An 11,066-nucleotide genomic window follows, 5' to 3' on the forward strand; every position below is an offset into this window, starting at 1 on the left:
CTATTTCCCTAAAGTGAATAATAAGGGATAAAAAGGATATATTTCAAAGGTCTGGAGCTGCACTCCTAATTAATGAGTTTTCAAAAGATTTTCCATAAGTCTCCTCAAAATCTACCCCAATCAGGGTAAAGGTATTTCCCTTTAAGACAGAAAGGTTTTGTAAAGTGGATAAAACAGCGGATAGGAAAGACATGAATGGAAATAGTTGCTGTATTGGCAAATTACTCTTTGCTGTCTGGTGTCAAAAATAAGGAAATCACATTTTAGCCTTTTATCATGTTATCATAAACAACATAGACATCTGATGTCAGGAGCATTTTATTTTAAAAGGCCAATGGATCCGCATTGTTTTGAATCTTGGCAATTCAGGTCTTGGGCTACTTTGTAAAAGTGGCATTCAGGTAACTAATTTGGAGTTTCTTATCTGTAGTACCAAAGCCATGAAGGTGAGATGGGGTATTCATACCCCTAACTGTTTCTAAAAGTAAAACTGGTTTTCAGACTGGGAAAAGTATTTAGGCAGGTGAAGTCCTACTGATTCTTTTTTTTATATTAGACTCCTGAATGACCAAGTTAGCTTTTAAAATGGAACTAAAATTCCTAAAATGATTACACAGGTTTGATAAATCCCATATAAACAGTTTCATGATTCAAAACTGTAAAGGCAAGAGGAAATCTCTGCCACATTCTTATAAGCATACTGAATGAAATGTTGCAATGCCGTGATCACACATACACCCACAAATTGCCTCTGAGCTCTAATAAGAGGGGAAAAGATACTTACAAACTGTTTAATAGTGTGCTCTGCCCTTTCTTTTGCTGTTTAAAATAAAATATCGGTGATGATCAGGACAACTGAAGTAAGAAGGATGACACTGAAGCTAAGTCCAATAGCAGAGGAGGAAGGGAGCGTAGGACAAGGCAGGTAAGAAAAGTCTAGTGGCAAAAGACAAGTAGCAATCTTCCCCAGAGCCACACACAAATTGTTAAGAGAGACTTGCTCTGTTAGAGATGGTTCTAATACTCATTCATGGCTCTAACCACACTTTCTGATTGTGAAATGGCCTTCCTTCTCAAGGAACAAAAATAATTTACTTCTCTAAAATTTGTATCAAATTGTATATCAAGGATGATAAACACCAGGCAAAAACAACCATAGATCACTATGTAACTACTGGCACTTCGAAGAATCTCATAGAAAATTTGGCTTACTCTGTTTATTCCCCAGACTATAATAGAATTCTTCTAATAGCTTTGCTAACATCTTTGCCTCCAAATTAGGCATTCAATAGCTGTCGCAGCTTGCTTCCACTAGCAGCTTCACAGACCACAGAAGATACAACATGCTGTGATAAATGAGCTACAGAAATGTTTTGCCCCTGCCAAAAACTGAAACTCACAACAAAGACTTGCTCTTGCTCTTATGCAGCACTTTTCGTTCAAAAAACTAGAATCAGAACTGTTTCATATATGCCCCCAGCATCACAGCATTCAAAAGTGTACAGGGATATGAAACAACTTCCCTAAAGGATATATAAAATGGACCAGACAGTGCAGCTTTAAGGTGTGCAAGACAGATTTACAAAATGAGCAGCAGCACAGGCAAAACTCCTAGGGAGTAGTTGTGCACTGTTCTCATAGAAGACAAAGTAGTGGGGATTTAACCAGTGGATGCTGATTGAACAGGAAAACTCCTACATGCACCTTTAACATTACACAGGATTTTGTGCAGGCCAAACATACAAATGGATCTGAAAAAGCGATTAAACACAATGATTTGGAAAAGGACTGTAAGAGACTTTTAAACACAATGATCTGTGTGGTCCATACCAGGATTTCCTAATCCAATGATTGCCTGAATGGGGAAAGATATCAAGGGATCACTAAACAGTTCCCCATTTTTTATGCTCTTGCTTTGGCCATTGACAGACACATTATAGTGGACAAAAGAAAATTGGTCTAAACTAATACAACAATACAGGTGTTTAAGTTTAGCTGGTCTCTCTGATTTAGCAAAGACTGTTCAGCTATGACATACTATTGTGTAAGAAGTGAGTGACAGCAAGAATTAAAATCTAGGGCCAAGCTGTGGGGCAATCCACAATTCATGCATAGGCACTGAGTCAGTTTACTGCTAAGTTCATGCTTTTCTTAAGGTCACATCTTTTTCCAGTCTTGTGCTCAGCTCAGCGCAGTGGCTACATTATCATGCTGAGTCTATACACAATATCTCATTTCCCCATTCTAACTGCAGTTGAATACAGATGTACTGAACAGCTGCATTGGAACAACACATTGGTTATGTACCAAAGAGAAAAAAATCCTGATGGGGTCACCACATGGGCAGAAGATTGTAAAAGGGTTTTACCTGGAATTCCTGCTCCTTTCTGACTAACTTCAAATGAGTCCTTTTAGTCTCTATATCCCCATGGCAATTATATCTAACATCCTTTGTAAAGGACTTCGATATACAATGACGCTATTGACATTTCCAGGTACATCGAATTCCAGGTATATCAAATTACATAGCAGAACCTGACAAAGAATGCAAATTTTTGTGAGTTTATCTTTTTCATGGCTGCAAAGAGGAAGATTTTCCATTTCATTTTCATGCTTTAAAGAGGTAAAAATTCTTTTCTGAATTTCCTAGTATTTGGGGGAGGGGAAGAAGAGAGCAAAGATAAGAGTATACATCCCATTGTTAAGAATCTAAGCTAGTCACCCTTGTATCACTTCCATGCTAGGGGGGGTCATCTCTCCAGTCACTCTGAGAGCAGTGGAGAAAGAGAGGTGCATCTGGATCCGGAGGCTTCATTGCTCTGAGTCACCCTAGCTGCACTCAAGGCAATTGCCCCATCTCTCCCCAGCAAGGACACAGAGGCCCGGGATGACAACCTGCTGACCCAGGCTCTCACACTGACCCAGCCTCCCACACTGCACAGGTCTGAACGCAGAAACTGTGACATGTAGTTAGGTGATCCTGTGCTAAAATAAGGCAGCTGGATACTACATGCTACTTTCTAGCCTGCCACAGTGGTTCTCTCATGCTTAAGCAGACTGACAGAAGTAGCACTTGCCTTAGAAGTCTTACTACGGCAGAGCATCAGAGCTGGCACAGAATCACAGTGCCTGTCATTTGTAGATCCCTTCATAAGTGCTTCCTAAAAACATCTCCCAGACTGCAGCTATTGCAAGAACTGGTCCTGTGTTTCCATTTCAATTCCGTTTGAAACATAGGGCAGGAAGTGGGGAAAAACCATCAATACAGTACCCCTCATAAACAGTAATTATGAGGGGTTATTAATATTTACAAAGCTTTTTAAACTGGCTTGTTTACTAGATGTGGCTCTGGGAACTCATCTACAAAAATGTCAATTTATGAAGGCCACAACGTACATAACTTCATCTGAATTATTCACATTGGTTGATACAATTAATCTGTTCTATAGCTGAGGTTTAAAATTGGGTCAGATGAATTGTGTTACTAAGGTTCCTCTTTCCTCCTGTAGCCAGTGACTCACTTCAGTACAGAGGACTATATTTTAGTTACCGAAAGCTCTGTGAGAAGAATCTCATCTTTCAAAGTTCTTTTCATGACCTTACATTCTTGTTGTTTCATGTCATGCTGGATCTCCTGCTAGAGATGTGTGTTAGCGGCAGCCTAACGGAAGTTTTTAGAACTTCATGCAATTTTTTTTCTTCATTAATGACAGCAGATAATAGTAGGTTTGTTGTTAACACAACTTACTCATTTATAACTTTATTTTTCCCTTCATCCCTTGAGCACCAATATTTCTGTTAGTGGAAGCTGAGGGCCTGATGCATCTGCTATTTTCCCTCCTGGATAACCACTGCTCCAGAATAGTGACAAGGAAATAACTCCACCATGTGCAGACAGCTGTGGCTCCCAGAACTCTGTAATATCCTTCTCATGGCACAACTGTATTCTAGTCACATTTTTAAGCTCAGACACTCCACCAATCATCTTTGCAACTAGGTATGTTTTTACAGCAGGCCTAAAGAGTTCACTTTTCTACTTAGTTGAGATTTATTAAAAATAAAATTGGGCCTTTTAGCTTATCCTAACATTCTGATTATCAGCACAGATCTATGAATGCAGATCTCAGAGAATATCTTGGCACTTTCACACAGATGAGTACCACTGTGCCCTTCCTTTCCACATATTCCAGCTTCACTTTCTTGCATGAGATTAAACAGCAGCAGGGTTACAGTGCTGTCAAAAGCAGAACATGTGGAAACATTTTGCTAGTAAGTATTTTGCTAGTAAAGGAAAATTTTAAAGAAGAAAAGCTTTTTATGGTAAGTCTTACCAACATTAAGAATATGGTCCACATGGCTGTTTTAGAAGAGCATGAATATGTAGAAAAGTTAAAATATATCATATGAAAAGATAAAATGGGCTAGAAAGCAATGAGTGGTCTCAAACTCGAGTGTCATTCACCACTCCAGTGAACAAGCAGAGAGATAAAATATTTTAGCAAGTCTCTAGGTGATAATATTTAGGTAGAGCTTAGCCTGTAGTACTGCTGGCCTGCCTCTCAAACTGTAGACAAGATCGCTAATGAGAAAGCAGCATTCAAATTATTAAGCAGTAATAATGATGCTTCTTGCTTGGGTACCATTATTCCAATCTTTTCATTAATGAAAAAGAGGCTTCCTGAAGTATGTAGGTAAGTGATGGTTTTGTGTTACTATATAGAATTTTGATTTTCCATTGCAGAAAACAGCATAGGCACATAAAAGTCAAAGTAACAATAAACATGGAATAGTGCTGCTGAATATGAACTGCCCTGGGTGAACAGATACATCTGATAATGTTTGTCAGGAGAAGACATTTGGATTTATATTGTATTCTAGGGCCCTATTTCTCCACACAGTCTTATCAGCAAAATAAGATTTTATTTTCTCCACCAGATAGTATCAAACCAGGTCTGGTTTTCTTTGGTTTGAGGTGGTAATAAGTCAGTTGCTGAAACAGCTATGACTTCAGGAAGGTGGTTTTGCACACATGTATTAATTGCCTTTATTATTCACTGAAGTTATGTGCTGACCTACTTGAAGGACCACCATATCTCAGGGGCTTTTCAAGTGCATATACAAGCAGCTGCCACTTTTTTTTATTCTTGTATTTGTCGGATTTTTGATGCTAAGCTCTGGTAAGTATCATCTGTTAATATCTAACAGTATGGGTTTTTAACCAGCATGCATTTCAGGACTCAGCTTCAATATTTACAAAATAAGTGGTCCTTTATCAGCACCTATCTCTGTTTCCAGCCCAAGGATTATGCCACTTTGCTATCTAGTTTATACAGACAGGTGATGCAGCCAGGAAAAATGATCAAGATAAGAGTGAAGGTAATCATGGAAAGAGAAAACATAATTAAATGCTTTATGGGAAAGGTTCCAAAACATGGAGCAAAACGCTAGCATCCACTGCAGTATTTCTACAGCAGAAACAGATAGGATGTTTTTTGCCAACTGATTTGTGAACAATGTATCAGGTTTATTGAAAACAAAGGAGCAGTCGTCCTGTTAACAAGACGAATTATCCTATTGAGAAAGAAAAAGAACAGAACAGTGAGAGCATAGAGCATCCAGGCAATGGGAAGCTTTAGGAACCCTATCAGTGAGACATTGCCAATGTCATGAAGCCTGAAGTGAGGCCATGTGTGATCTGTTCCATTAGACTGTTGAAGTGAAAAATGTGCACTCTGGGCTGTGAAACCAATGAATACAAATTTAAATTCCAGTTTTAATTCTCCAGAATATTTTCAGAAAATTCAGCAAATGCCTTCATGAACTTAAGGGCTGGGCTCATAATAAGATAATGAAACTTATTCCAGCTAGAAAGCAATATACAGAATGTCCAGAAAAATTAGCCAGATTTCTGCACCCTTTGAATGTTGCAGAAATGAAAATGATCCCTTTTTGAAATTCTTACGGAAAGTTATTGCCTTGCAGGTCTTGTTAAAGCAAGATGGAGAGACCAATTCAGTACACGGTGGGTCTACAATGTATAATCTAGTTTAAATTGCACCACATCATAAGACTAGAATTTTAAACGTCATGAAAATTCATCCTTTTCCTCCTGTACAAAAGTCTAGATACAAACCACAGTGAAGACAAACTCTGAACAATGAGAGACAGTGGCTGGCACTGCTGAATGCACAACTTTCTCCAGCAAGGTCACGGACATGCTGGAAAATTTTGCTTCTATAAATTTTATTGACTTTCAGTGTCTGATAACACTAAATGAAAGCACACTGAACCCTGGCGTTGTGCCACAAGAGACTATTTAATTCTGACAGCCAAACCCTGCAGTTTGCTGAGTCACAGAAAACTTGCAGTGATAAGTCTGTGTAAATGAAAGGCACCTTTTGTCAAAGACAACTTTGTAATGTAACTTTGACCAGACTTAAGTTTATTTTCTGTCCCTCCTACAGGGGAATATAATCAGAATATAACTCAGAAAGAAAAATACAGGTTCTGAATGTTAAGTTATTTGAAAACCCTCCAGTTCACCTGGCTCATAACCATTCCTGAGTTTCCCTAGTGTCTGTATGGTGAAAGGAATAAAACAGCTCCAGGAGTAATACAATTTAATTCCACTGGTTCTCATTGCACAGTCACAGATCACACACTGTCTGTCAGTATGCTTTGGTGGAGTGAAGAAAATGTAGAATATATCTACTTTATAAATACATTTTCCTTTTTGCTTGCATGACTTTGATTTCCTTATGACAGAGGGTGACCCAAATTGTATACTTCAGTAGGAATAGGTAAGTACTTGCTTCTGGCTTTTAGTATTCCTGTCATGAACAATTTTTCTTTCAAAATGAGCACTGTATTTTCATCTGCCCCAGTTAAAACATGCAAATAGTAAAACATAGTGAAAGAATCCTTTGCTTTAAATATATTTTGGTAGTTAAGAGGCCACTCAGGCTATCATTCACCACTGGTCAAATCTGAGCCTACAAAATCAACTTATACTAATGCAAGAATGAAATTTATTCAATCATATATATCATAGAACCATTGAATGCTTTGGGTTGGAAGGGACCTTCAATATCATCTAGTTTCAACCCCTCTGCCTTGGCAGGGACGCCATCCACTAGACCAGGCTGTTCAGAGTCCCATCCAACCTGGCTTTGAACATTTCCAGGGATGGGGGAGCCACAACTTCTCTGGGCAACCTGTGCCAGTGCCTCACTACCCTCACAGTAAAGAATTTTTCCTAATTTTATTTCTAAACCTACCCTCTTTCAGTTTGAAGCCTTTACCCCATGTCCTATCGCTCCATGCCCCTGTAAAATGTCTCTATCCAGACTCTTGCAGGCCCCCTTTAGGTACTGGAAGGCTGCTTAAAGGTCTGTCTGGAGGCTTCTCTTCTCCAGGCTGAACAACGTCAACACTCTGAGCCTTTCTTCACAGGAGAGGTGCTCCAGCCCTCTGATCACCTCCTCAACTTAAAACTCAGTTTCTCAGGAGCTCTGTTCCCACAAAAATTAGCTCAGCATAATGAAGTTCTTCAGTGCTTCACCTGACCATCCACAAAGGTACAAAGTAAAACATGTTGTCTTCTTGCACTATCCCAGAGAAGCTATCCAGGCTATTTTTGTGCCATCTGGGCAATTTTAAAAAGAATATCAAAAGCCTAAGATGCTCTCTTTTCTCTCCATGAACATTAATTGTAAAGAAGTTGAGTTTATTTTTTTTTCCAAGATCATCTCTGCTGGACAAGCACAACTTAAAAATGTTTTCTCATACTACCAGCTTGCAGAACATGCTCAAGATTTCTGTACTATTCAAACAAGCAAAGACCGTCAAGTCATCAAGAGTCTTGCTGAAAAATTTTTTGAAGTTGGACTCTCATGTGCTGTATAAAGCAAGCCTCTGGTTACACAGTTGAGATCAGTGGAGAAGCAGTGCTTCATTACACAGGTCTGGGAACATCTTCCTTCTCTCCCTGACACCGTGCTCCCAAGCAGTGTGCTCTTTGTGAGTCTTCAAAGGACAGTGGCTGATTTCTATAGTCCTTCTCCTTTACAAGTCCTTGAGGAACCAAGCATTGTTCTTTCTCAATTGAATGGCCTCTTATTGATTGTACTTTAAAGAAGCAAATCTGTAGATGTGTGATTTCTTTGGGGCTTGTGCTTGGCAAGCTGTCTTTATCTTACTTAGTGAAGGCAAACATTAAACCAACATCACCTCGCAGTCTTACACTCCATGTGCATGACAACTCCTTCTTAACTTCTTCTTTAATTTTTACTTGTAATGATTAATGATAAAGCGAATTAAGGCAGAGCTACTTCACATTATGTGCAATGTGCATATGATGAAATAGGAGACAATAACCCACAAAGATTCACTCATCACAAGTGCAGTGACTCAGCAACTTCCCAAGAACATGATGAAATCTAGCTAACAGATTTTAACAAAGCAAAATTACAGTCCAACATAAACTGCTGCAGATTATGCATGTAGGTTTGGATGCTTTTTCTTTGTGTCTAAGCACAACATCAGAGCAAAAGTAGGGAAAAGGACCTGTTTTCAGGTAAGAAAGAGAACTATCCCACGTCACAGCCCACAAGCCCAGATGGCTGCAACATGTTAGCGACCCAGAAAAAGCTCTTTATTCTGAGATTCTCTTTACAAAAAACTGTACATTTATGTCAAAGTGTAAATTTTTTTTATTCTGTCGTTTGGAACATTGAGACACAAACATAACAAGTTGTCCAAAGTTCCTGAGGAAGCCTGCAGTAAAGATGAAAACCTAGACTTTTTGACTTCCAGGTCTCTGATTCAGCCATGAGACCTTCCTTTGCCATGTAGAGTGGTGCTTTTCAGACCCAAGTCTACCAAAATTTGTGCTTATAGAACACATGTAATGTACAACAGAATTTTACATTGTCCTTTATTTTACTTATTTTATTTAGATAACACTGTGAGAAACAGCTATTGCCCAGAGGTGTGCAGCTCCACCACCAGATGCAAGCAGGCTGGACAGTTTCTCCAGTGACCAGGTAATAGTTATCTACACTTTTTTGCTTCCTCTCAAAGCCAGGCATTCAATTAACTCATCAGCTACCACTACTCAGCCATCAACTTTGTTCTTTTTTTTAAAGCTTTCATGAAAAAAAAAATATCAAAGGACTTGTGAAAAACATAGAAGAAGCCCCATCTAGGATAGCACTTAAAATTGATTTCCAATGAAATTATGGCTGGGCATGGCAAGAAGGATAGTAAGGGATTACATCTCTGTGACTGACTCGTGCTTTGCTGTTCTTTGGAATCAAGAACATTGATTTTTTTATACTTGGGTTTGCTTCCAGCATCCTGGGATTCCCCAGGGCCCAGAAGGATACAATGCTTGACACACAGGGAAATTGCAAAAAGGTCAGTGTGCTCAGTACACATTGGTAGCATCTGTGCTGCTGCTATATTTGCCAACATCCAAGCAAATTCAAAGAAGAAAATTATATTTGAAGAGCATTTTACCTGAAGTTTTTCAGCCTCCTGAGAAATACCCATAATTTCTAACTTTTATTTATGTATTTGTGCACAGACAGTCCACACAAGTTAAAACAGGCTGGCATCTGAGTTTTTCCACACTTAGTTTAGCAAGCTCACTCTGATTCTAAGTGCAAGCCTAGCTTTTTCCCTAAGTTAGTGACACCATCCAGGTCCACATGTACAGACACCACAGGAACACAAACTAGCTCTGACACCCAACAGAGTCTGGCCAGCTCTGTGTAACCAGCTTGTCAGCAGCATTTACTGGCACTGGCAATGGCAAATCCCAGCTTGTACCCCAACACTAAGACTGATCTTTTCTCCAGCCCTGCAGTTAAGTCACAGAGCAAAAGGTGGCTCAGAAACCAAATTTCTTAAGTCAGTCTGAAACAAGTCATCACCTTAGCACTGACTGAACATATATCCCAATCTAACTTCCACCCTTTCACAGTGGGATATCCTAGCCCACCACAGACCTGACAGAAGAGCATGTCTGTTTCCCATGCAGACACTCTCCTTTGCCTTGGAGCTCTGTGAATTCAAGCCCCAACTCGAGCTCCAGCCTTTGCACCCCACTTATTTTCCCCAGACAGGGTTTTGCCCCATTTCTCTTCCAGGCCAGACAGAAATTACAAGTAGGTTTATGGTGGAGTTTGGATTACTTTGTAGGTTTGCATAAATCATGGTTTTTACTCAGTGTAGCTTCTCACCTTCATCCCAGACAAAGCTGTTCATAACCTAAAAACTGCTTTAAGATCAGCTTTTTGCCTGAACTCTGAAAAGCTTTCCCAGTAATCTGCTATGAACTCAAGCTTTGCCTTTTTTCTTTTATGTCTAGAGGTCAAATCCTACTTTACCCACCATGTTACCCAGTGATCCAAGCTCCCATCTCAGAGTTTATTTCCCAATGACACTGGCTCACACCAACTCTCAGCTTAGTTTAACAGGCCTGTCAATTGTTATATAACTTTATAAATTTACACAAACAACCTCTAATTCCATGCAAAACCTGTTTACTTCCAGAAGGCTGCATAACCTTAATTTGGAAGGAAATATACAGCCATGAGCATCAACCTTTCATATCTGCCTATCTTGCAGAAAACTGTGTCTTTCATTAAGGCAGAAGCAGTGCCAAGAGAACTTCAAACACGTTAAAATGCTCAGAGCTTGACAAGAATCAGAGATTTTATTTGAATTTCTATGAAAATTAACTTATTTTTCTTGCAGTAGAGATACAGTGATGTTTTAGAGATGAGACAAGTCTACTGTGCACATGTACTGTCTCATATTACTCTGGATGCCACATTTCCACTTACATTATAGCCTCAAAAGGCATTATTGACTAACTTAAAATAATAATCAGAAAGGTTTTATATGGCAAGAGTATTACGAGCTGATAACAAATTGCTATATTTTGTTTTCTTCTCTTCCTACATCTAACAAGACTAAATTATATCTAAGAGCAATTGGTAATAGCTAAAAAGGTAATCTGTTAGCAGCAGCAGTGAGCCACAAAATCAAATGAGGGAAAG

The sequence above is a fragment of the Corvus brachyrhynchos genome, unplaced genomic scaffold (genome assembly GCF_000691975.1).
Source record: "Corvus brachyrhynchos isolate BGI_N302 unplaced genomic scaffold, ASM69197v1 scaffold178, whole genome shotgun sequence".
In the NCBI taxonomy this organism is placed as follows: Eukaryota; Metazoa; Chordata; class Aves; order Passeriformes; family Corvidae; genus Corvus; species Corvus brachyrhynchos.